Consider the following 25,809-nt stretch of genomic DNA (forward strand, 5'->3'; position numbering starts at 1 on the left):
CGTGCCTCATAATCAGAAAGTGGTTTTGGCACGTAAAACCCCAAATATTATTATTATTAACTCGATCGACGTGAGGCTGTTACCACGCCGAATTGCGCATGCCTGCGACGCAGGTACGCCGTATACCACGTGGCATCTGAATCCATTAACGCTGCGGGCTTTGACGACTCAAGAGCGCCGGCACCGCCCCGTCGCTATGAGCCAGGAAACAACTCGACGAAATAACCCGTCGTTGCCTCAGCATGACAAGATCCCATCGAATACCTTAAGACACGTGGAAGGCTTCGTGCGGTGCGTGAAGTGCCTCTGTACTGTTCAGTGTTGCAGCCGCGCCCAAACAGCCCACTTCAGCTATGCGAGCGCCGTCGGGTATTATCACGACGCGGGAACCATCACTGGCCTCCGAACATCTGCTACCGCAACGACTTGCAAGAAGTGACATTATGAAAAAGTGACTTGTCCTGAAGTTTTTTTTTTTCGCCTTTGGTTGCGCCTGAACTTCGGGGAATTGCAAAGCGAACTTCCGCAGTGTGATCAACCTGCCTCCGTGCGGAGCATGACGCCACCAAATTCCCGCCAGTCGCCATCACCAGACTGCCGGCGTCTCATCACTCCTCCACCGGGAAACTATAGCCGGGCCGGCCAACGGAGGTGAGGTCGCTTAACATCTTTCACTGCACGCACATGTGGTATACAGTGCCGTCCACTGCTGTGTAGAGCGCGCGAGCGACCGGCTTCGCTCTGCGGGGCGACACCTCGCGGCCGCCGCTGGGTCAGAGATAGTGTGCCCAGCGCAGATGCTCAGATGGCCTAATGGACATGCAGTTCTGCGCACGTTGCTTTAAACCAGAAATAACGTTGGTAAGTGCCTTTGTTTTGACGGTTGTGCGCATTACCCGAAGGCTCCGTCTTTCTACGCCAGCGGTGGCGACGGAATCACGCATGTGAGTGATAACGCGTGTGATTCTTCGCGGCACGTTGTATGAAAAAAATATATATATATATATCTGCACCCATTCCAGATCTCATCGGCCAATGAAATGACAAGGTCGGGCACATGCTGTCGAGAATAAAAGAATGAATATTAAACGTTTTTTGCAGATAATAATAATAATAATATTTGGGGTTTTACGTGCCAAAACCACTTTCTGATTATGAGGCACGCCGTAGTAGAGGACTCCGGAAATTTCGACCACCTGGGGTTCTTTAACGTGCACCTAAATCTAAGCACACGGGTGTTTTCGCATTTCGCCCCCATCGAAATGCGGCCGCCGTGGCCGGGATTCGATCCCGCGACCTCGTGCTCAGCAGCCCAACACCATAGCCACTGAGCAACCGCGGCGGGTAAACGTTTTTTGCAGAATTATATTTCGCCGTGGGGGGGGGGGGGGGGGGGAGGGGGGCTCCTCGGCTCACAGCGGAAGATCGACGCGCAATCGTTATTACGGGATGCACAAGGTCTCGAAGAGCGATATGCGCATCTACGCGATGCCCCATGCGCACAGTTAACAGGGTCCTTCAGGCTGCTTCTAATGAAGGACGAGTTAGTGACGCTCCCCGGGCCAGCTAACCGCGGGCGACGTCAGAAGATGAGGACCGTTTAATCGTGGCAGCGGCTGGGGCCGATACCTGCCTGACTCAGCGCCAGTAAAATTAGGGATGGAGATGGGCTCAAAAATATCAGTCTGACGACCATGAGAAAGCTTCACGGAGCCGGTACAGAGAACAGGACATCGGCGCAAAACAAACTATGCTGCAGGAAAGACATCGCAATGAGGGTTATTGAATTTGCGTCTGCGGCGGAACCTTGGTGGCCCAACAACGGGCGCGTAGCTTTCTTCACAAATGAGTACTCATTCTGCACGCGCTGGGACCAACAGAGAAGGGTGTGGCGTCCGCACAATCGCCGGTATGTCATATATTCCTCCCATTGTCGTTGACTGGGAACACCTTACTTTACTTTTGTGCCTCTTGCTTACAGCCAGGGACATGCACTGCATTCTGTGGCGAATTGCCATAAAGCTGAGAATCTTCATTTCACCTATCACGCCATGGAGAAGACGGCGGCACACTGCAATCGTTGTCAACTTATCCTATCTGCATACCGGACGGACAGACGGGCGGACTGACTGACACTGCCTGCACAGCTGTTCCTCCAGGTCCTTAGCAGGGTTGCAGGCTTTTCCTAAGAGGACTGTAATAATTTCCCCTAAAAAATTAAGCGACTCCGTTTATTTCTTTTTCTATTTACGTATTGAGGAACCGGAGAAAAAGTGCTTTAATAACATCCCGTCCCCGCTTAGGCGCTGAGAGCTGCTTCAACAGGCTCGTACCTCAGCGTGCATGCCACCGCAATCTCTGCGTCAAGTTGTTCGCTGTACGAGCCAGTTTCGACAGAGTGCTTGTTCCAGATATCCGGTAGATTTTCTTTTTTATACCTTCCTAGTGGACTTCCAAACTGCGCAATTTCCAAGTAGCCACGTTTCTATCTTTATTTATTTTTTTCGCTTGAAACTCAACCTATATCCGCAATCCTTTCACTTGTATAAACACGTGGGCAAACATGTTCGCCCGGGAACAGGCAACGTTGGGATTAATTAGGTGTCGGAGCATGGGCCCTTATAAGAGCAAAGCATCGCACCATTGCCAACCTATACTCTGTTGCTTGCAGATCACGAGTCTGTGATGCAATTTTTAATTAAGAAAGAGGGGGGGGGGGGGGCGAGGTTTCTTCGCCTTTGCCTGCGTGCCGGTGTTGGCAATTTATTTTCCAGCTGCGTGTAAAAGCGCGAGTATTAAGAAATGGTCCTGTAAATTGTTCCTGAGGCACGAGTACTGGGCACCATGCTTTTACAAGGCGCGCGACGCTAATTAATCAGCCTCCTAACATCAATAATCGGCGCGCTAATGTTTTTCTTCTCCTTCTTCTCCTCCTCCTTCTTTCGCATGCAGCCAGCATCAGTCCTTTAACTTGTCTTTTGGTGCCGCTAGGTTAGTTTAGGCAAGCGTGCAAGTGAGCTAACGAGTGTAGTTAGCTCCGACCGACGCCTGGAAAGTGCGCTAATCTGTTGTACTTTGGCCCCTGGTGTCTCGTAAACCTAATAGCGAGCTAGCTTCCTTGAGGTGCCTGCGCCTTTTTCGTTGCACGTCATGGCAGACGTGCCTCACGTAAAGGATAGCACACGTATACCAGAATACCAATGTATGGCGTCCGTACCAGCCGCCACCTAGAATTACCTGTAAGGGAATACGCAATGAAATATTGAATAACCAAAAGAAGAAAAGGCAGAAAAGAAGGCAGAATAAGCATGACTGCTGAGAAATGGCTTCTTTTCCGAAACTGCGCGCTAAATTAGCCTGTGCGGTCGATATGAAATCGAACTATCGATTGCTGTTATTCGTGCACTCTGGAGCGTTCGTAGCGTTGCAACAACAATAATTGAACGAGGGCTACGCTGACAGAATTTATTAACAGCGCAGGCAAAGTAAACGGACAGGAGAGAGATGGCAGACGAAAGCGCTTTCGTCTCACAGCACCCGTGTATTAAGGTGAAAGCCTCTTACGCATGCCTCGTCGGTCAGCCGACCTTCAGCGAAAGCGCGTCGAGGACACGAAAGGTACAAACGGGCTACAAATCCTCGACCTTTGGTGGAAGTCGAACCACGACCATTTGTGGGAGTGGAACCTATGACCTTTGGTGTTAATAAAGGCGATTGTAATTAAGATAGAGTTAATTAAGGTGCTCGAAGCCACGACCTGTGGAATTAAGAGGGGTGACTAAGCGAAGTAATCTTGGCGGATTAAAGGGGTTGACTAAGCTAACTAACAGGATGAGTGCACGAATTAAGCGGATCAGTACGCGAATTAAGAGGATGAGAAAGCGAATTAAGAGCTATGTGTACGTCGTGTGTCCGCCTTTAATGTATCGGCACTTTGGCTTTCGCCTTCAGGTCGACTGTCTTAGGGATAACAGTAGAGACCCCATGAATTTTGACTAGAATTGTGCTAAATATTATTGCTAGCAATGCAATGCAGACATGAGCATCTACTAAAGACACCTTCGGTACACAGCATGCTTTTTTAAACGGTCGCCTCCTATTTCTGCTCACCGTATTTAGGCATAAGAAAGCAGTCGTGCGAAAGCCCGCAAGGTCAATGAAAGTGCATGAAAAGGAAAGCAAAATTGCCATCCACCCGATTTCAGAATAAAGGGACAAAGGAAACCCACATGGGGTTTCCTTTGCACTCCCGTTCTATACAAACATGCGCTGTATATATATACATATATACATATATATATATATATATATATATATATATATATATATATATATATATATATATATATATATATATATATATATATATATATATATATGCCGCTTCCCTACATCCACGGTCGTTTGTTACTACTCTTTACGCTTTCTAACTGCGCCGCTCGCCCCCCCCCCCCCCTTTTCCGAGCCTTCCATTACTCCGTGATTAATAACCCGCTCCATTAATAACGCGCTCACGGGACCGTTAGCACGTCATCGCAAGTCGGCTCCCAACGGCGACAGGCAAACTTCAGTGCGGGTAATCTTTCTTTTTTTTTATGTCGTTTAATTGAATCCGTGACTGCATACGACGGAAACGTGAAGACAGTTAATCACCAAACTGTTTCTAAATATTATAGGTGTGTAACAAAGTTCAGTACGATTCCTCACTCATCCCAGCATCAGTTTGCTGTGCGTTGCTGAAATACACTCGCGCACTATAAATATATATATATATATATATATATATATGTACACGCCGGCGCGCTCATGAGTGAGTGAGTGAGTGAATAAACTTTTATTTGGTCCAGCAAAGCGCCATAAAACGTGCACCTGGCTAATCCCACGACCGGACTGCCAGATCTAGTCTAGAGACATTCATTAAATTACTTGACATTCTCATTAGAATGCGTCGTTGCTTCCCGTTACTTGTTTCCTCCCCACCAAAGGTCGTGCGTTCCAGGACGAACGGTGGCACCATCAACTTTGGTGACGTTGAATTTTGGCCCCAACTAAGGTCATGGGTTCGAGGGCTTTAACTAAGTTTGCCTAAATTAGCACCAAAAGGTCGTGCGTTCGAATCCCGCCAATGGCCGTGGGATCGACCATCAATTTTGGTGCCATTGAATATCGTGCCATAACACCGAACGGTCAGTAATAGTTCGACGACGCCGGAGTACGGATTTTCGTACTCGTGAGCCACCTAATGTTTCTGCCTTAGAAAAGACATTAAAAAAACACGGCGCAAGATACAATTATAACACCTATGGTCTTCGGTCGTCAGAGACCTCTGACGACCGAACTACGTAGGTCTTAAAATCTTGCCTTAAACCCACCTGCGGCCAGGTTTTTACACCAACTTTCCTTTCCATTTATTCATCGTTTTCTTTAATTGAATTAAGAACAACAAATAATTTCCTCTGTGCTGTGCTCGCTGTCATCGTTTGTTGGCTTCTTATGATATCACTAATAAAAATCGTGCACCTTGGTTTCATTGTGTCTGAAATTATATAGGGTGGGTCCCAGCTAACTTCAGGCAGAGTTTAAAAACATGCAAATACACATGTAGCTGGAGAGAACAAAGGGAATGTTACTTGCTGTCGCTTGCAGATAGTGAAACTGTATTTCTCATTCGCTTAACTAGATAATTATTCTTAATTAATTATTCAACTTCTCCAATATTACTATTAAGTGAAAACCGTGAAGACTAAGTTGTGGAGCGACACGAAAAACTCCCGATACAGCCTTCTGTTTGTTCAGTACGTGCTACATAAAACATAAAAGGGTTTTTCCGAACATGAAAGCAGCCCCCGAATACACGCAAAGTGCATCGAGCGGCCAGTCGCGCGGCAGTTTTGCGTACATTTGCGGGCTCCTTTCGCGCTCGAAATACGCTTTTATTGCAGCACCTATTGCGCAACAGAAAGCTGTATCGGGAGTTTTTCATGTTCTACAAATAATTATTTATGACCAATTCCTTAAATCTATCTATCTATCTATCTATCTATCTATCTATCTATCTATCTATCTATCTATCTATCTATCTATCTATCTATCTATCTATCTATCTATCTATCTATCTATCTATCTATCTATCTATCCATCCATCCATCCATCCATCCATCCATCCATCCATCCATCCATCCATCCATCTATCTATCTATCTATCTATCTATCTATCTATCTATCTATCTATCTATCTATCTATCTATCTATCTATCTATCTATCTATCTATCTATCTATCTATCTATCTATCTATCTGTCTATCTGTCTATCTGTCTATCTATCTATCTATCTATCTATCTATCTATCTATCTATCTATCTATCTATCTATCTATCTATCTATCTATCTATCTATCTATCTATCTATCTATCTATCTATCAGCGTTAGAGGTAACTGGCAAGTGTACTTGAACGCCGCAGTTGACTTTCTAGTCTATCTCACCTCGATTCTAACGTCCTCGCAGCTTTGTATCAATTTTTTTTTTAGCACAGCGAGTGCCATAAACACGTCAGGGCACACCGCGACGTGAATAGAACGATGCAAACAAACACAGAACGCCGAGAACTAGCCACGCAGCAACACAAGCTGCACTGCAGGGTTGCTGAAAACGAATGGCAGTGCAGGCATTATAGCGGCAGCCGAATCGAAACAAAAAAATATTTGAGCAGGTAAACGATAAAAGAAAATTCGCCTCGGTCGATATGTTTATGCTCCGCATGCCTCTCGCCAGGGGCAAATAATAGGGAGAGCGATAAAGGGGGAGAAAGAGAGAGAGATTGTAGAACGTCGAACAAAAAGAAGAGCATTCCATTAACTTGAAGCTACAGTCTTTCTTCCTCCGGGCTTCTTGAACATTCTTCTCCTTCAGCCGTGCGACGCGTCTATTGTGCAGAACGCCGAGAAGCCATTGCCTTCTTACAAAAAAAAAGAAAAGAAAAAGGAACGCAGTGGGAGGCCACACAGGTGCGGTCGCAAGATGGGAAAGCGAAGTGGCGTAAAACGCTCAGAGAAATAAAAATAATAAAAAGATGGCGTTGCGGCATTTCCGGCTTCGTCAGACTCTCTGTCGGCAACAATTTTCTCGATGGCGAGTCCTGTAGATTCCTTTCTTCGACAGGCTAAACCAACCGTCAACAGTGTGTTATTTCTTGTTGCCTCGTTGTTTTGTATGGAGTCAGCTTAAATGAGCGCCGACATTACACTTCCGACAATATCTTGTTTCTTTCTTCTATTAGAGCAAGCTTAATTTTAAATGCGTACACACTTCTATGCCTACCCAAAGAGAAATTTGTCCGTCCGTCACGTAAGACGAATGGAATGGGTCATACCCCGCCAAGAAATGGCTCATACCTCCGTAAGCAAGCAAAAAGTGCAATGGCTCATACCCCATGAAGGCAGAGGCACTCAGCAAAGTGAAGCAAGCAGTGTATACATTCATTGAAATCGCACATAGAGGTGCTGCTGGAACACAACCTTCATCGCCCGTCGGCCCATAAAGCGGTGAAGGCGCTTTGTGCTTCTTAAGGACGACGGGCTTGTGCTACCATCTGCGACTATTAATGCAATTTCTGTAGGGCCACACACGTCAGCGAACTCACCGCAATTTCCTTCTTATCATCAAACTGACTTGGTCGTATTGTTCAAATCGGCGCCCCCGGAACAAGTCCCGGGGTTATGCAGTGCACACGTCGCTTCTTGGATCCTCTCGAAAAAGGCCGAGGTTTTTTGGGCCGCTGTAAATCGGCACGGCAATCCGGGCCGCCGTCCGAGCCACAGACTGACGCATAGGCACGCTTTACGTCTCGTGGGGCCGCCATTTCTATGTCGAGTTCATCCAGGCTTGACGAGAGTCCAACGCTGCTATCAACTCCGAGGCTGAAGCTGTTTTCTCATGAGGATGATGTCGGTAGCGGTAGGGCACCCGGATTGATTCCATCGCTGCCGACAGCTTCGGCAGCCGGGGGTTCATCCAGATGTAACTGATGCGGCGTTGTAGACGACGTAATTGAGGCAGATGAAGCCACAGCAGATTTCGTGGGTGGATCGGCTGCAGTAATGGCAGGGTCAGGTGTTTTATCTGTATTTAAAGCCTCGCTGCGCTCAGGAGGACTGATTGTAGCAGCCGAAGTGGAGGTGCTATCGGCCACCGAATCCATGTCCTTCGCTGCTTGGAAGGCCAGCGAATATGGCGTGTTGCAACCCGCCACGTCACGGTCTTCTTTTTCAGTAGAGGAGGCCGGCGAACATGGCGAGTTGTGACTTCCCGAGCTGCATGCCTCTTTTTTTTTCATTTTTCGACGCTTGTTGATGCGGTGTCAGGGAAATTTCTTTGGTTACGGAGTCACGCGCAGTCGCAACCGCAGCTGACGCCGGAGGTAAGGGGGGAAAGGGTCGCCCAGTAGCGTCCGGGTATCAACGCCGCACAGGGCACGCGACCGCAGGGTGACAACCCCCGCAACCCCGACAAGGACAGTCACATCCATCGCTTTTGTGGCCACGGATGCCACGACGGCCACAGAACGCTGCGGTGCACTGTGCATGGCAGTGGTCGCTGGAGCGACACCGACGACACACACGTTGCAAGCCGCCTTTGTCAAACGCCACACGATGACCAGAGACTCGCAGATAATTGGCGAACGGGGCTGTGGTACTCATTTTCACACGAACGAAGCGTGTGCCCGTAAGCACGTCACATCGTCCGCTCATAAGACCAGCGTTGACAGATGGAACCTTGCCGTATGGTGATAGTGCCTAGACGAGGACTTGGTTCAGAACGAGGGACGGCTGCATTGAATATATTGAAATTCTTTACGATGGCTGGCTTGCCGCATCGCTCACATGCAAGATAGCACTATTATCTTTACCACCCTCATAGGTGTCCTGGCTGATAGTTTTGTTTCATACAAAGTCTCGCACTGATAAAACAAACTATACATAAATGTTCTGATTGCAAAAATTACACGCCATCATTAGCGCAATTCCTTTAATAAACTAAACTTTTCTATGCCCCCTTCTAGGGTTTCACACATCTGCTTAAGTCGGTCTTTCGCCGAGTAAAGTGCACTTTACTGTGACACATCGATGTATCTCCAGAATCTGGCCGCTCTTGGGGGCCATTCCCAGAAACGGTGTAATGTGCGGTCACGTGAGCGTGTCACGTGTTTGGGTCTCCGCGTCTCTCTATCACCAGTCAGGCAGGTAATCGCTACGGTGCAAAACGATGTTCAGAATACAATCATTTGCATAATATTTACTTAACCGCCTAACGAAATATTCCCCCCTAAGATTCCACCATGCGATTTGGATCTGGAATTTTTTCTCTTTTTCTTGTCCGCTCTTTTCATTTCCTGCGGATAATAAACACCCAGTATTCTGAAGCCTAAAAATATCGGCGATGCGATCATCCTTCCAAAATGATTGCCGACGTAAATGCGACTAGCAATTTAACCTATGATCGATGTGTTATAGGAGATTATATGTTTTGTTTTATTAATAATATTAGCAAGAGCAACGAATAACTTGTGGCACATATTCAGTGACAAACGTTGCTGACAAAGACGCTCATTGAAAAGTGACACATACGCGCACTGGCTCATAACCAGCGGCACACACGCAGTGACAGATATCCAGCCTCCCAAGTTGGCGTGAAAAGAAAATGGTTACGTTCGGGCATATATCTATACCGGTCAGTGCGTGGAGTATCCTAAGAATGCTAATCGCATTAAACGTAGTGGCAAGGGTGACCAGTCCCTAAATAATTTGGTAGGACTGTTTTTGCAACGAATCAATTTCGGTACCCGTGAGGCCGGATACGTAATAACGTCACAATACATTAGACCACTCCATTCCTGGTATCGAGATATATCGAGATCGGCCAGATATATGCCGATCATTGCCTGGGGGGTGTAAAACGTTAATGCTGTGACCGGCCGTTCTTTGATTTTAGGCACGAACTGCTTTTGCCTCCCGTTGTCAGTGACCTTCAAGTGACCTTGAGCCAAAAGGCAGAGCCGCCGTCATCCGGGCACTGAAACGAGAACATCCGGGCAAGTTTCGAGAACGAAACGAGATCCTCCCCTCCCAACCTTTGTACAGGATGGCATTACATACTTTAGTTACTCGCAAACACCTTACAAAATATCTTGCTTCCGAGTTCCTCCTAATGTTTGTTCACAATGTAACTCAAACTGTAACATTTATTACGCTGAAGTTTTGTTTGTCGTTCCCGATACCGACGTTTCAGATGGCAGATGCAGGGCACTACAGACCTGACTGTTATCTTTTGGCCCTGAAACAAAGTTGGCTGTGCTCTTTTCAACGCCAGGGGTCCGAAGGCCGGCAGCGCCGGTATATACACACGCGCATATATATATATATATATATATATATATATATATATATATATATATATATATATATATATATATATATATATATATATATATATAGTCTCGCTGCGTCCGAACTGGCGGGGTCCGGCGCCCCGCGAAAGACTGCTACACCGAGACGACACTTACAATGAGGTTCTGCCTGTGACAGGAAAACATTGCGTCCATATGGATCAGTGCACAGTATGGCGTGCAGCTGTGTGGTGTAGTTCGGTGTGCCGGTGGGAACATGCACTACACCAACTTTAAGATTGTGACTGTAACATCTCCTACCAATGTGCTTTGCCGGTAGCCACTTCATACTTACATCTACTCTTGATTACGAGAGAACCAGTAATTGTTTTCTGAAAGTGTGCTTTGCTAATGGTCTGCAAATATGTGGTTAGGGACCGCTCAAGCTGCCAGCAAGCAACTTTTACTTTGGCCCCTTCCATCTGCTTGTAAATGGGCCCACATAAATGAAATAAAATTATATCTGATAAGGTGGAACTATTTTCGCTTTAGAATATGCAGTCTAAAGGCCGCAGACAACTAGTTGCAGTGACGAGCCTGGGAAATATTCGGGCGCAGAACGAAGTTCCCTGATGAAGGAGAGGAGGTAATTGGTGATTTGAGTGACATTTATCAGAAATTGTACCTAATAAGGATGGTGGGTATGCAAAGCAGTACGTTAAAGTACAGTGCTGCACACACCCAGTTTGCCGTGTGCTGTTAAAGCGAATATGCAGCGTTGGCTGGTGCGAAATTGTGCCGCTTGTCAATGCACAATCGCCCGGTTTTGTAAGAGATTACTTGGGATTGGTGGCACTGGCACTTCTACACCCATCGACATTATCATCGTCATCATCACCGTCAACATCAAACTATTTTATGTCCACTGCAGGACGAAGGCCTCTACCTGCGATGTGCAATTACCCCTGTATTGCGCTAGCCGATTCCAACTTGCGTCTGCACATACCCTAATTCCATCACCCCGCCTAGTTTTCTGCCGCCCTCGACTGCACCACCCTTCCCTTGGCACCCATTCTGTAACTCTAGTGGTCCCCCGATTATCTACCCTACGCATTACATGGCCTGTTCAGTTCCATCTTAGACCGCAGCTCTTAGGCACCCGTTCCTTGGTTGAGTGTCGCCGTCCCTCGGCGTAACCGCTCGTACGCGTTCGTCGTCGTCTTCTACCAGGGGAGGAGGGGGGCATTCTATAAGAGTCCGCCTAGTGGGACTGTCTCTTTCGGGCGCTGCTGATTGGCTAGGGCCGCTTTTCTCCTCCTCTCTCGTACAGGTGCATCCACTCAGCAGCGGCCGAAATGGACAGTCCACTAGGTGGACTCTTACTGAATACCCCCCCCCCCTCCCATCCCTCAGCTTGCTTCGGTGCCGCTGATCATGCGAGCGTTCCCATTGTTACGACACCCAACCGGTGCCACCAGTGTTACGAACTTGTACCGCTGCACCACGATTACGGCTTTGTGGTCCCGTAGCGCTCGTCACCCGTTTCGTGACAGAGCGTTGGTAGCGAAGACTCCGAGCCTGGCGTCGATGAGAATAACAAAAGGGACTTTATACATTATATACAGGTTATCATACAGGACATGAACGGGGTCGGCACTGGGGCCGAGTGCTCACAACAAACGCGACTGTTCTCGCACGACGACGTCCGGCGAAAACGCGTGACACATCTCACCCCAGTCGGGAGCGACACTCTCTCCCGGTGGGTTGGCGGATCCTGTTTTTCAGGCAGCGCGGTGCTGCTTTTATAATCCCCGAGCACCATTGTCACTCAAACGGCCCAATACAAAGTCAGCACACGACGGTCGTCCGAGGGGTCCAACCAGCGACCGCGCTGGCCACCCGGTTCAAAGTTCGCGCGCGCGGTGACCTCCAGGCAAAGGGAGGCGCGGCGCCGGGCTGTCTGGCACACGCTGACACGTCCAAACTTGCGGCTCGCCGAGGCTTCTCCGCTTCTCTGCAGGACACCGCTGCCTGACGGCTCAGCATCTTGCCTTTTCAAGGGAGAATTAGGGCGCTCGCAAGATAGATTCCGCATCTTGCAGATTCGGAATCCGGGCTTGTGGTAATGGCACAACAGCATCCCCGCCCTCAGATAAGGCGCCGGGAAGACGAGCTGCCTCCACGTGGCTCGGATGCCAGGCGCGCACGTTCGTCAGGCTCGTCCAAGTTCACGTCCAGTGTCGGGACGCCAGGTAACTTCACGTGCCCAGGTCCGACTCGCCAGGACAGGAGCTCTGCTCACCACGTCGTCGCCAAGGCACCTTGACCAGCTCCGCTCGGGTCGTTCCTAAGACCTTGCTTCTCGCCACTGGTCCTGCTTGGTTGTTCTGCAGCTTGCAAAACCGACCGGCAAAAGGCAACACCCAACACGAACAAGTGCCCTCTGTCTCCCGTCAAACACCAGACAAGGCCATAATCCAAATCAACCTAACTAAATTTCTATCCCTCTTTTTGCTCCCGCTGCAACAAGAGGCAGGTGTACGATCTAGTACACAAGGCTCAAACAACCAGTTTTCAAATTAACAACGCAACAAAATAGAAACAATTATTAATCAGCAATAATAATTACAAATAGAATGGTCCCCTTGAAATCGCTTGGACCGAAAGCATACTTCTGAGGAAGCAAATGAGGTCATTCATTTTTCCCGGCGATATTTTCGCGGAATCCGAAGCTGCTTATATTTGCGACCCTGCTTATCCGTGTAGCGGCGGTACAATAAGCCAGATTCCTTGCCAAATGAAACCCCCTTTTTTTTCACTCCCCGTTTGACGCTCTTCCTCAGATCGGCTAGTGAACAATCTTCCTGTTGTTCGCGAATCCGAGTTTCCCTTTCAACTGCAGCCTGCTCCTGCCAGCTGGCGGAAACCGGAGCGAGTGTGGAGCCCGCGTCGCCTAATTGCGGCGTCGAGTCTATATCGCGGCTAGCACTGCACGCGTCACTCCCACTCACTTCCAGGACCCGCTCGTCTAGGCCAGCCTCCGAGCTCTGCCTCTCCCGTGACTGCTCGCCACTCAAGTTACCGTGATCGGTCCGTGTGCCGCACCGCCTTTCGCTCACCGACGCTAAGTCAAGTTCCCTCGACAGCGGGCGCGCTTTGGATCACGTGGGGGCCATGTACGCCACGTCGGCAAAGAATGATTTGCCCTGATCCCTCAGCAGCTGCTCCGAGCTATTTGAGAAGAGGTAGGAAAATTGCTCCGGGAGGGCGGCTGACACAGCGGCTTCGGTGTTAAGTTTCCCAAATTCTTCTTCAATGCTAACCGTCGCGATCGGTAAACAGACACTCTCCTTCTCGGCCACTTGCCGTATCCTAACGCACTCTCCCGTAAAATCACTCGAGGAGACGAAAGACGGGTGAACAACGTCCATAGTTGCTGCAGAGTCCCGCAGTGCTCGGCACTTCTTGCCGTTTACCTTAATTTCCTGCACATAGGGCTCCAATAGACGTATGTTCTTGTGAGTTTCCTGTATCGTTGCAAAAGCAATTCTCTCTGGGCAGCTTGCAGTGATATGCCCTTGCTTTTTGCAATTGTAGCAGGTTAACGGTTTCCGTTTTTCAAAAGAACGCGTCATTTCGTTTCGCTGTTTCGGACCATCGTCATCATTCTGAGATGCATTCTGTCCATCCCTTACAGTTTCTTTGGGAAGGGACTCGTCGTCCCGAAACTCGCGACGCGTGATTTGCTTCCGTTCGTCGGACTTCCCGGAAAACCCATCTCTCCTATCTGCTTTTTCTACGCGCACTGCCTTGCTGTGCAAGCTGCGGCGGGTGTAATACTCTTCCGCTAACTCTGCTGCCTTGTTTAGCTTAACCTCCTTTAGCCTATCTTGCAGCCAGAGCCGGACATCCTCATCAATGCAACGGTAGAACTGCTCCAACGCGATGCATTCGACAATTTTGTCGCGGTCGTCGTAAACCTCTTCGCCCTTCAGCCATTCCACCAGGTCGGCTTTTAGACGAAACGCGAAGTCAACATTCGACTCCTTACCCTTTTTTGCATACCGGAACCTCTGCCGGAAAGCTTCGGGCGACAATTTGTACTTCCGCAGTAGCGCTTCCTTCACATCACTGTAGCTCTCAAACGCCTCTTTCGATAAGCAAGTTATTACGTCTGATGCCTCCCCAGGAAGCAAGGCTAACAGATTCTGTGCCCAAAGGGATCGCTCAATGCTATTCCGTTCGCACACGTGCTCAAATTTCACGAGGTATTTGGCCATATCCTCTCCGACGACAAAGGGTGGAAGTTGATCGCGTATTCTTGGAACATTAGAAGTGAGACTAGGCGCTGGCGAGCTATTTCGGGTCTCCAACTCTTTCATTTTAAGCTCGTGCTCACGAATCTCTCTCCTTTCCTCCTTTTCCTCCTCGCGACGTTGCTGTTCTCTCCTTTCCTCCTTTTCCTCTTCGCGACGTTCCTGTTCTCTCCTTTCCTCCCTTTCCCGTCGTTCATTTTCCTTCCTCTCCTGCTCGCAACGTTCCTTCTCCTCCCTTTCCCGACGTTCATTGATACCCGCCAAGGCCTCTGCGGCTTCCTCAGCCGTTACGTCCCCAGTCCTCATGACCTCAAGGATCGCATTCTTTCTTTTGGTTGAGCCCAACTCAATGCCCAACTCCTCACAAATTTCGAGAAGTTCCTTCACCTTGTACTTCTCCATCGTTCACACTGTCCTCCTGCTGTTTACCCTTTTTTTGAATATACCTGCCGTACGCTACTATAACACTACTAGTAAGACATATGCAAGTATTTCACACACTGCCCTGTTTACCCCCTCAGCATCCCCTGGTTTTCAAAACACTCTTACTAGGCTTGAAACACACAAGGTTATCACAATGCAACACCAAATCCTTCCCTAAGCTACTATAACCTGTGTCAGAGAAAGTCTGGTGTTTGAGGTAAACTTCAGGCACTCACCGCGCCGAGGTAGCTGATGCCGGTCAATCCCACCGCTGCCACCAGTGTTACGACACCCAACCGGTGCCACCAGTGTTACGAACTTGTACCGCTGCACCACGATTACGGCTTTGTGGTCCCGTAGCGCTCGTCACCCGTTTCGTGACAGAGCGTTGGTAGCGAAGACTCCGAGCCTGGCGTCGATGAGAATAACAAAAGGGACTTTATACATTATATACAGGTTATCATACAGGACATGAACGGGGTCGGCACTGGGGCCGAGTGCTCACAACAAACGCGACTGTTCTCGCACGACGACGTCCGGCGAAAACGCGTGACACATCTCACCCCAGTCGGGAGCGACACTCTCTCCCGGTGGGTTGGCGGATCCTGTTTTTCAGGCAGCGCGGTGCTGGTTTTATAATCCCCGAGCACCATTGTCACTCAAACGGCCCAATACAAAGTCAGCACACGACGGTCGTCCGAGGGGTCCAACCAGCGACCGCGCTGGCCACCCGGTTCAAAGTTCGCGCGCGCGGTGACCTCCAGGCAAAGGGAGGCGCGGCGCCGGGCTGTCTGGCACACGCTGACACGTCCAAACTTGCGGCTCGCCGAGGCTTCTCCGCTTCTCTGCAGGACACCGCTGCCTGACGGCTCAGCATCTTGCCTTTTCAAGGGAGAATTAGGGCGCTCGCAAGATAGATTCCGCATCTTGCAGATTCGGAATCCGGGCTTGTGGTAATGGCACAACACCATACTGCTCCTCTCTCTGCGAAGGCGCTGACGGCACTGGCCCGCTTCCAGTCTACGCGATGATTTCAAACTCAAGTTCTTCGCCTAAATATATCGTGAAATGAAGAAAATTAGAAACTAAATTATTGGGTTTTACGTCCCAGAACCACGATCCGATTATGAGGCACGCCGTAGCAGGGAACTCCGGAAATTCGGACCACCTGGGGTTCTTTAACGTGCACCTAAATCTAAGTACTCGGGTGTTTTCTTCCCCACCGTAATGCGGCCGCCATGGCCGCGATTCGACCCCGCGACCTCGTGCTTAGCAGCCCAACGCCATAGCCACTAAGCAACCGCGGTAGGTATCGCGAAACGGAAACACGTATCGAGCTGCACTCAAATTTAACATTAAGGAGTATCGTAATCGTCGGACACTTTTTCTTGCGAAGACTGTAGACGTTTCTTTCTTATCTCCACCCCTGACCGGTTGGTGTTTCCATCAGCGTTTAATCCCAGCCGTTCTGGAAGGTGAACGTTCGCTACACGTCCTACTGCATGAATATCTTGGCTGTACATAAGGTAGGCTTGGTTATCACATGACTTTTGCTGCAGCAGACACATGTGACGCATCTTATCGTGAATACTTGTTGCTGCGGCATGTTTCTCTCCTCAGGCTTCCATGTTAAGCCTTCAAATGGTATCGCACACTTGCAGCCAGAATGCCAGCAGTGTAATAACTGCACTGTTGCGCGGTTCCCTTGTGCAGTGGACATCATTGTAGAGTGTAGTTTATCCAATCTTTCTTCTCAATATAAAATTTCGCACATGGTGCATTTCGTAGGAGCATCGGTTATGAAGCTAAGAAAACAAATTCTCACAAATTTTCTTTTTTATTGCTACATTATTAGGTTTGCGTTTTTTTTTCTTTTCGTCGGAGAAATACCGATGCAAGTTTAAAGAGGCCCTGCAACACTTTTTCTGACTATTCATAGAATGGCCTTACTGTTAGTGTACGCCGTCACACGAATCTCGAACCGCAAAACTTTTTCGACTCCTTCAACTATAAGTGGACTTATCGCACCAATAACGGGCTTTCTCTCTCTTCGTCTCCGCTGACAAGCTGGAAGCTACACAGCGGAGGAGCGAAGAGGCCAAAGCCGCGACGATAAGTTAACTGTCGCGGCACCCCGTGGTGACCACGGTAGACTACGCTATACGCAGGTAGGGTGTAACACAGGGCACGTATTCTGCGACGATCCCTTTCGGCGATAATGTCACCTCGGCGATAGTATTGCCATCAGGCGCGCGCCGATTGGCTGGCTGAGCTAAACTAGATTAGCTTACTGGCTGGTTGAGCACTACGTCACGCGAAGGCGATAGTGTCTCCGAATACAATGTTGGCTAATTAATAACTTATTTTTTGTTATTAATAATAATTAATAATATCAACCTAAAATATCGGACAATGTCATAAACAAAGTAATAATTAATAAGGAGTGGGTAGCACAAATAATGGCTGTTTATAGAATTTTAGCTTATGCTTGGCTAAAAACACGGTTACAGCTTCTTGAAACTATAAGTCTGCAGGAAGGTGTTCCCATTCTTGTGGTGTGCAAGGAAAGAAAGACATTGCACGAGCCTTCGTATTACAACAACAAGTGCTACCTTGTGATGACGATGATTGCAATTTTAGAGTTACACGAATTGAAGAATGAGATCATTTCTCATTACAGTGTGATGGCGCAGCTTGTTAAAACAGTGTTAATCTGGACACCTTGCGGCGGCAACTTGGTAACGGCAACCCCGGTAATTATGGCGAATACGGGTCGATCCCATGGACAGTGCGGTCTAAAACAGCGTCTCACTGTGCTAGCTGTGTCACGAGGAGAAGAACTCGAGGGAGGGACCCGTGACGCATGTGCCAGACGTTTCAATGCGAGACTTTGTCGCGGAAAAACATTCCTGTGGTCGTAGCTCAGTAAAACAAAAACAAAAAAAGCGGGATTGGTGGTCTTACGGGTAGGGCAAATCGGGCTGGAATAAAGTGGTTCAATACCAGCGTCGACCCCACATTTCTTTATGGCCTTATAAGCACGACTTGACCCACTTTGCAGGCACCTAACGACAAAAAAAAACGAGCTCCTTTGAGTGCGCGCTAGTGCGTCACAGCATGTAGGAAATCGCAAGTGCGTAGGATAGGCGAGGTACAGAAGTGCGACTTTCATAAATCACGCAGTGCAAGCTCGTCCGCAATGCATGCGCGCGCTGCCGGGGAGACGTCACAATCGTCGCGATACAAGAATGTTGTCGTATAATTGGAGAGCTAGCGTTACAGAGCAGCGGCCTAGGTTTCCAATTTAGCTTAGATTGGCTTCTTCCGAGCCGTCCAACACAAAAACACCGAAAACGACGACCTGCCCTATTGAAAGAAGAAAAAAGAAAGCTTATATGCCCGAAACTCCTAAAATCGAGAAGTCTGTTATGAAGCATATAAAGGATTCTATATAAAAGCCCTCTTTTCTCATATGTTATATGATTCTATTGGATACAAGAGATATGGGGAATACGTTTTCTTTTTCAGTTGGGAGGTCTTCGCAAATATACTGATAATGGTCACCTTAATTTCACTTTCGTGATTTACCTGTAGTAGGCATTCTTTATTACTCTTACAGAAATTACTGCGCATTTAGAAGTACTTTTTAAAAATTTTCTATCATAACTTGCTAGTATAGTGGCATTAGGCTACTTCAGCTTGACAATTTCCTTTAAGTGAACGTGGCTTTTTGAATGAATTGCATTTATTTCTTTTCCATTCGTTCTCCTTTGGGAAAAGTTATGTATACGAGAGGGTAGATAATGGATCCAGTGGACCACTTTGTCTCGTCGATTTCTTGCAGATTGAAAAAAAAATTATATTAAACAGACGTCGGGTTAAATTAAATACCGAGCCCTCTGCCCTACGGAACTTATTGGTTCTGCTCCATTCTAACGCAGCTGATTTCCACTATTGAGCTTAAAGAAAATTACTTCGGTGGGCGTCCCCCGAACGCCCAAATTAATTTCGCTCAGACCCGTCGTAGCCAACGGTGTGGCGCACAACTATATCATTAAATATAAACGTATTCATTCAGTAACACCATCCAAAAATTCAACATTCATGCAGAGAGAGATATTGTTACCGCTCGGGATGGCTTAGCCGGTTTAGCTATCGATTCGCAAGTTCCTTCCACAATTCGTTAATCAGTTTCGTTTATCTGTAGTTTAGTCAGTAAATACCTAACCGACAGAGTGACCCAGTCCATTTATCGACTGATCAAGTGAAGCCAAGCCTTTATTTCCAAATGACAACGTGGGGGGTTTCACAGTCAGCTAAGAATAATTACCTGCAGGTAGAATGTATCTAGCCCATAAAGCGAAGCTTTGTCTGCTGTTCGATGGCTGACTAGACTCTTGTGTTAGTAGCTGTAGCTAGGTGTCCTCTCCCCAGCAACGAACGCACCAGGAAGCCTAGCAGCACCGGTGTCAAAGCTAGTTGCTCTCTATATTTGTTTTGGTGGAATCATCATCGTCAGCAGCAGCTGCAGTTGCTGCTGCTGCTGCAAAAAAAAAAAAAGCGACGTTGGTTCAATCGATGTTTCTTTTCTCTTTTTTTTTTGCTAGTTCATCTAGTTCACCAGTTCACCCGACGCCGTCGTTCACTGCAGGACGAAGATTTCTCCCAGCGATCTCCGATTATCCCTGTCTGGCGCTAGCTGATTCCAACTTGCGCCTGAAAACTTCTTAATTTCATCAGCCCAACCTAATATTTTGTCATTCTCGACCGCGCTTGTGCCTTGCTTTGGCACCCATTCTGTAACCCTAATGGTCCACCGGTTATCTGCCCTACGCATTACGCATCCTGCCCAGCTCAATTTTCTTCGCTTCATATCAACTAGAATGCCCGTTATCCCCGTTTGCTCTATGATCCACATCACTCTCTTCCTGTCTCTTAACGTTACGCCTAACTTTTTTTGTTCCATCGCTCTTTGCGCGGTCCTCACCTTGTTCTATAGCTTCTGTGTTAACACCCAAGTTTCTGTCCCAAAAGTTAGCATGGTAGAACGCAGTGATTTCACACTTTTCTTTCCTACAACAGTGCAAAGCTTCCAGTCATGCTTTGCTAGTGCCTGTCCTGAACACTCCAACCCATTTTTATACTTCTGTAGGTTTCCTTCTCGTGATCAGGGTCCCCTGTGAGTAGTTCACCTAAATAAACGCACTCCTGTACAGACTCTAGAGGCTAACTGACGATCACGAATTCTCGTTTCTTGGCCGGGCTATTGAACATTACCTTTGTGTTCTGCACATTAATATTCAACCCTGCTCTTAAGGTTTCTTGGTTAAACTCCTCAATCATCTGTTGAAATTCGTCCCCAGTGTTGCTGAATGGGACCATATCACTGGCAAACCGAAGGTTCTTGAGATATGCGCCGTTGATCCTTTCTCTTAAGCTTTCCCAGTGTCATACCTTGAAAACTAATAGCTAGTCCCAGTCTAGTAGCTATTAGTCCCAGTTTACTAGCTTGAATAGCACCGGGAAAAGAAACGAGAGCAACAGATAAGACGAGCACGTGCTGGTGCGTGAGTTGGTTATGCATGATTACAAAGAAGGCGCCAAATAAAACATCATACGAAGGAAGGAGACACGAGACAACCACGTAGGTGCGAGATAAGATTCCGCGAGATAAGACGACATGTGGCTCGAAACTAAAATTTATCGGTTGTGAACATTCATATTCAGACACAGCTCCGCGTTCCTCAGCCCCCCACCCTATCAGTGGTATAGGTGGTGCCGGTAGAACGTGAACGCTATGATAAAAAAATGGCCTGGCTTAACTTGGTTAAGCCAAGAAAGCGTTGCATATTGCGCGGCCGCGCAATATGCGGCCGCGCGCGACCGCGCCAGTTGAGGCCCAGCTTTTCCTCCATGACGTCACGCGCCGGCGCAGCGCCCCTAGCGGGAGGAGCGGGAGTCAGGTGGTGGCTGCGGCCGCGCGCGACCGCGCGAGTTGAGGCCCAGCTTTTCCTCCGGCTGTCGTGACGTCACGTCACGTGGTTAAATGGTGGCTGCCCGGCCGCGCCCAAGGGCTGAACTGAGTGATTGCAATATGCAACGCATGATATCAAGTCAATAATTACGAAGGGCCGATCAACGTATTCTATCGTACGTGAAGCGATATATTGGGGAAATGATGTTGAATAAGTTTTCTACGACCAACGGCGATGCCCGTTTGCTTTCATTCTATGCAGCGTGTACCCCCACGCAATGTTTATGTATATGCCCCACAAAGGTCACATCTTCATTCTCGCGCACTTTTTATGTTTATGCCCTTCACCGCCTGCAAGCTGTGCTGAAACGCAAACATGAAACCAGGCGGATGCGCTTTGCGAGACGCCTACAGATGACGTCACAACGATGAATGTAATATGGCGCTTGTCGAGGATGACATACGTATGAACGTAGAAGGGCGTCGCATGCCTATAAATGACATTTAGAAATTCTGTGCCGCTTTCGTCGTAGTGGCACATACCAATTTTGGACTGTGGACATAACAAGCGCACGCACGCAGTGACAACTACTGAATGAACAGCTAAATCAGAGAAGATTGAGTAAATCAACAACTGTGTCGAATATGTTCAACCATTCCATTAAATAATGTGTGCTTTAGAGGTAAGTGTGAACGTATTTATATATATATATATATATATATATATATATTTGGCGCCACGCTAAACCCGGAAAGTTAGGCAAAGACAATTTCATTTCAAAGCGTTCTAACTTAGTGATTAAATCTAATCATCAGGGACATCTTCGTCATATACTTTCAGGACCTACGTATTCCCCCGGAAGAACTACGCAACGGTGCCCCCCACAGTGGGCAGCTGGGTTCAGGTTTCGTTTACAAAGTTACCCTGCCGTACACCACCTTTAATTTATCTTCGTTCAGTCTGGTTCCATTTTTTTGTGCTCTGTCCGAGCACCAGCGTTGAGCCTTGGAACAGCCTGGCCCCTTGGAAGGCAGAGGGCTCTGCTTGTCGATATGCAAACCAAATGTGACACAGAAGGTGAGCCAACGCGGTAGCCGCCGCGTACCGCGTCGCGTCTCTCGGGTCTCTTGTAATCCTGACAAATGGCCCAATATTCGAAGCGGCAGCGCCTGCTGCAGGATCAGCACATATTGCCTTATGCATACGTTCTGAACGAGGGTTGGTTGCAGAAGAATCTCCGCAGTGCTTCATCCTCCGGTACACTGTTCCGTCAACTAGTTCCGTTCAGCTGCATGAAAGCTTGGCCACATACATATACGTTGCAGACGCACGTGTTTGATGGGATTTGTGGGTAGACTCGCCCCCACAGACATAGACTCACCCATAGGCTCACCCGTAGACTCACGCATAGGCTCACCCATTCCGCAAGTGCGAAATAATCTATTTGCGAAAATTTTTTTTACGTGCACCCCCTTCCCTCTCTTTCCTCCGACACACGCACACGCTTTTAAAGGGCCGGGTGGTACTTTCTTGCCGATTGTGCAACTGTTTGGACCTTCGGACATGTTGCACTGGTCGTGTAAACGAATAGACAATTTGCACGACTGCGTACGTGCAACTGGATGCGCGCAACTGGTCACGTGCCCGTTCTTGGCCATTAAGCCAGAATGGGCGCACACGACCGAGTCACAAGTCATACAGAAGCCGCAAATGTGTTAGCGCGAATAGCATTCTTGGCTTTGTCTGACCAGCTTACTTTTCCGGCTGTCCGTCCAACCGTTTTCGTCGGCCGATACCGAAGATTGGGCGGGCTAAAAATGCGGGCGGATCCTGAACAATGTGCAGTCTAGAAATGTGAGCCCACTCCGAAGGTAGTGTTGTTTAAAGAAAGGGAAGTGTGAGCCCAGCCGGAAGGTAGTCCAGTATAAAAATGTGGGCCTAACAGCGGTCTTCGATGAAAAACAAAAAAATGTATGAAAATTTTTCCCCATTCGCTTTTGTCGTAAAAATAATGCTATTCGCAAGCGTGGATATTCATCTAGATGAGTTCTGCCGGAATCGCTTATGTATATATATATATATATATATATATATATATATATATATATATATATATATATATATATATATATATATATATATATATATATATATATATATATACATATATATATATATATATATATATACATATATATATATATATATATATAGTCATACTTCGCCGTGCACTTCTTATCGACATTCCTCTCTTGACAAGCCTGTGACATCTTCACGCCTAACGAAACATAAACAACACGTTGTAGGTTGTGTGACTGCTGCGGTTGTTGAGCGTAAGATAGCGGGCTTTTCCGATTATTCTAAATGTGTGCACACTCGCAAAATTTTTCCGGGCTCTGAGTATGATGACAGCGTCCTTTGAAATGAAGCTCTTAATTTGTTACGTCAACGTTTAACAGGCATATAGGTTCTTGCCATAGTTTTACAGAGACTCCGGAAGATGCAACCTGAATTCTGACAAACATAAAAATGCGCACACTGAAGCACTCGTGTTTGTGCTTTCTTGCACGGGCGCGTCAGATTCAATTTATGATGTTTGTTCTTGGTTTTTTTTGTTTTTCGGCGCATTGTGTCTTTAATGGCGCGAAGCTGATTACAGCTCGGAGACGAGGTATGGGCATGTCTTATCTTTGTTCCGTTTTGTAATTTTCTTTGTTGTTGTTGTTGTTTTTGTTGATAACAGGAAAACTAGGGAGGTTTGTACGGGAACAACTAGCCTCGACTCTGGAGCTCTAATCTTCTTAGGGGAGGACATGCTTGAATGGCTCAGGACACATTGCTTTCCGGTATAAAAAAAATATTATCCGCAGGTCGATGCATACATAACCCACGGTGTCAAGTTGATGGCACGACTCAAGTTATTACGCAGTGTTTCCTTTAAGCTTTCGCCTTTCTTGAGCTAATTACTGTTATTTAGTATCTACACCGTAGCTCGAGCAAACTTATCCTAGACGTTCGCTGCAGCTAAAAGGATGCGGGCTCTGCTATGATATCTCAGGGTGCCTTCGCCGTCAATTTAGCTTGAAAGTGATGCCCCTGAGCCTTTCGTCCTAAAGGGCTTATCTCCTGGCAGCAGACATCCTTGAAGGGCCTATGCGCATACAAAATTTTGTTGTTTGTGATTCTCTTTTGTTGAGCAATGAGGGTAAACGCATTATGTCCGGCTAAACCTGCTGTGTTCACACGTAGCTGTTGAAAGCTTGTTTTGCACCTTCATTTTTATTGCCCTCTCAAACGTGAGCTTTCTAAGCAACCACTTTGCGAATTTGATTTTAAATCCACGGCAAGGCATGGCCGAGATCTCCTATGTGCATATATTATCCTTCAGAATAGGAAAAGAAGCCTAGTAAATCAAAAGCCGGTGGTGGTGGTGGTAACAACTTTATTAACAATCCGGCAAATTCGTGGCCTGGGCCTAGGCCGCCCCCGAGGAGGTCCGGAGATCCTGTCTCCTCGCCGCCTCACGGGCTTGCTGGATGGCCCATAGTTGATCTTCGAGGTTTGAGCTGCGCAACGCGGCCGTCCATCGCGCCGCAGCTTCATCTGGGGAAACTGCATTTTCTTCGCATATAACGTCACATTCCCAGAGAATGTGTCTAAGAGTTGCGTGAGCCCTGCTGCATAGCTTGCAGTTATCATCTGAGTAGACGTCCGGATATATCCTCCTGAGATGGACGGGGTTGGGGAAGGTCTTTGTTTGTAGCTGCCGCCAGTCTACCGCTTGGGCCCTGTCGAGTTTGGGGTTAGGGGGCGGATAAACCCGCCTTGAGTTTTGATAAAATTTTGTAATGTCACAGTATCTGGTCATTCTGCCCCTCTCTGTCCATGCCTCCGTTGGATTTCCAACCCCAAGAGAGGATCCTTCTTCGCGGGCGCGGAACGTGAGACCTCGCGCTACGCGGTGGACCTCCTCGTTGAGGTTGGGTACGGGGGTGTCGGGGGACGTGTGAGCCGGGAACCATATAATGTGTCGTTCCTCCGTCTCCTCGGAGGTGACATAGTTCGCGTTAGCTTTGAGTATAGCCTCAGCCTTCGGCGAAATTCTGCCTTGTGCATAGTTTCTGACCGCCGTCTGCGAGTCACTGATTACGTATCTACAACTGGGGTTAACGATGGCTAGGGCTATCGCCACCTCTTCCGCTACCTCGGGGTTTTTTACACGTATGCTACAACAACTGACCAATTGTTTCTCGGTATTGAGGACGGCCACTGCAAAAGCACGTCGATCCTCGTATTCTGCCGCGTCTACGAACAGCGCTTCCTTGTCCCTACCGAAGGCTTTGAGTAAAGCCTTGGCTCTACTCTCTCTTCGACCCTGATTGAATTCGGGGCTCATGTTCTTGGGTATATTAGCCACCTGCAGCTTTTCCCTGATCGCGCTTGGAAGGGATCTCTTGTCGCCGTGCTGCTTGTGATAACTTATCCCAAGTTTGTCCAGGATACTCCTGCCCGTTCGTGTCTTCGATAGTCTTTCGAGTTGCGAAATTTGGTGTGCTTCAATTAACTCTTCAAGCGTGTTGTGGACGCCCAGTTGTAGCAGCAGTTCCGTGCTGGTGCTGTCTGGAAGGCCCAGTGCCATCTTGTATGCTCTTCTAATGAGGGTGTTCAATTTGGCATATTCGGCCGCGTACCAGTTGTGGTAGGCGGCCACAT

The 25,809-nt window shown here is 47.9% G+C and overlaps 1 protein-coding gene across 2 annotated transcripts in view; it reads left to right on the forward strand.

The window, feature by feature from the left end:
* The first annotated feature begins 339 nt into the window (after positions 1-339).
* Positions 340-25,809, forward strand: part of LOC135915671 (neuroglobin-like) — a 416,057-nt gene continuing 390,587 nt past the window's right edge. For both annotated transcript variants that reach the window (XM_065448807.1, XM_065448808.1), the window contains exon 1: positions 340-651. The gene's annotated coding sequence lies outside the window, so the exon portion shown is untranslated. The remainder of the gene's footprint in view (positions 652-25,809) is intronic.

The sequence above is a fragment of the Dermacentor albipictus genome, chromosome 7 (assembly GCF_038994185.2).
Source record: "Dermacentor albipictus isolate Rhodes 1998 colony chromosome 7, USDA_Dalb.pri_finalv2, whole genome shotgun sequence".
Lineage (NCBI taxonomy): Eukaryota > Metazoa > Arthropoda > Arachnida > Ixodida > Ixodidae > Dermacentor > Dermacentor albipictus.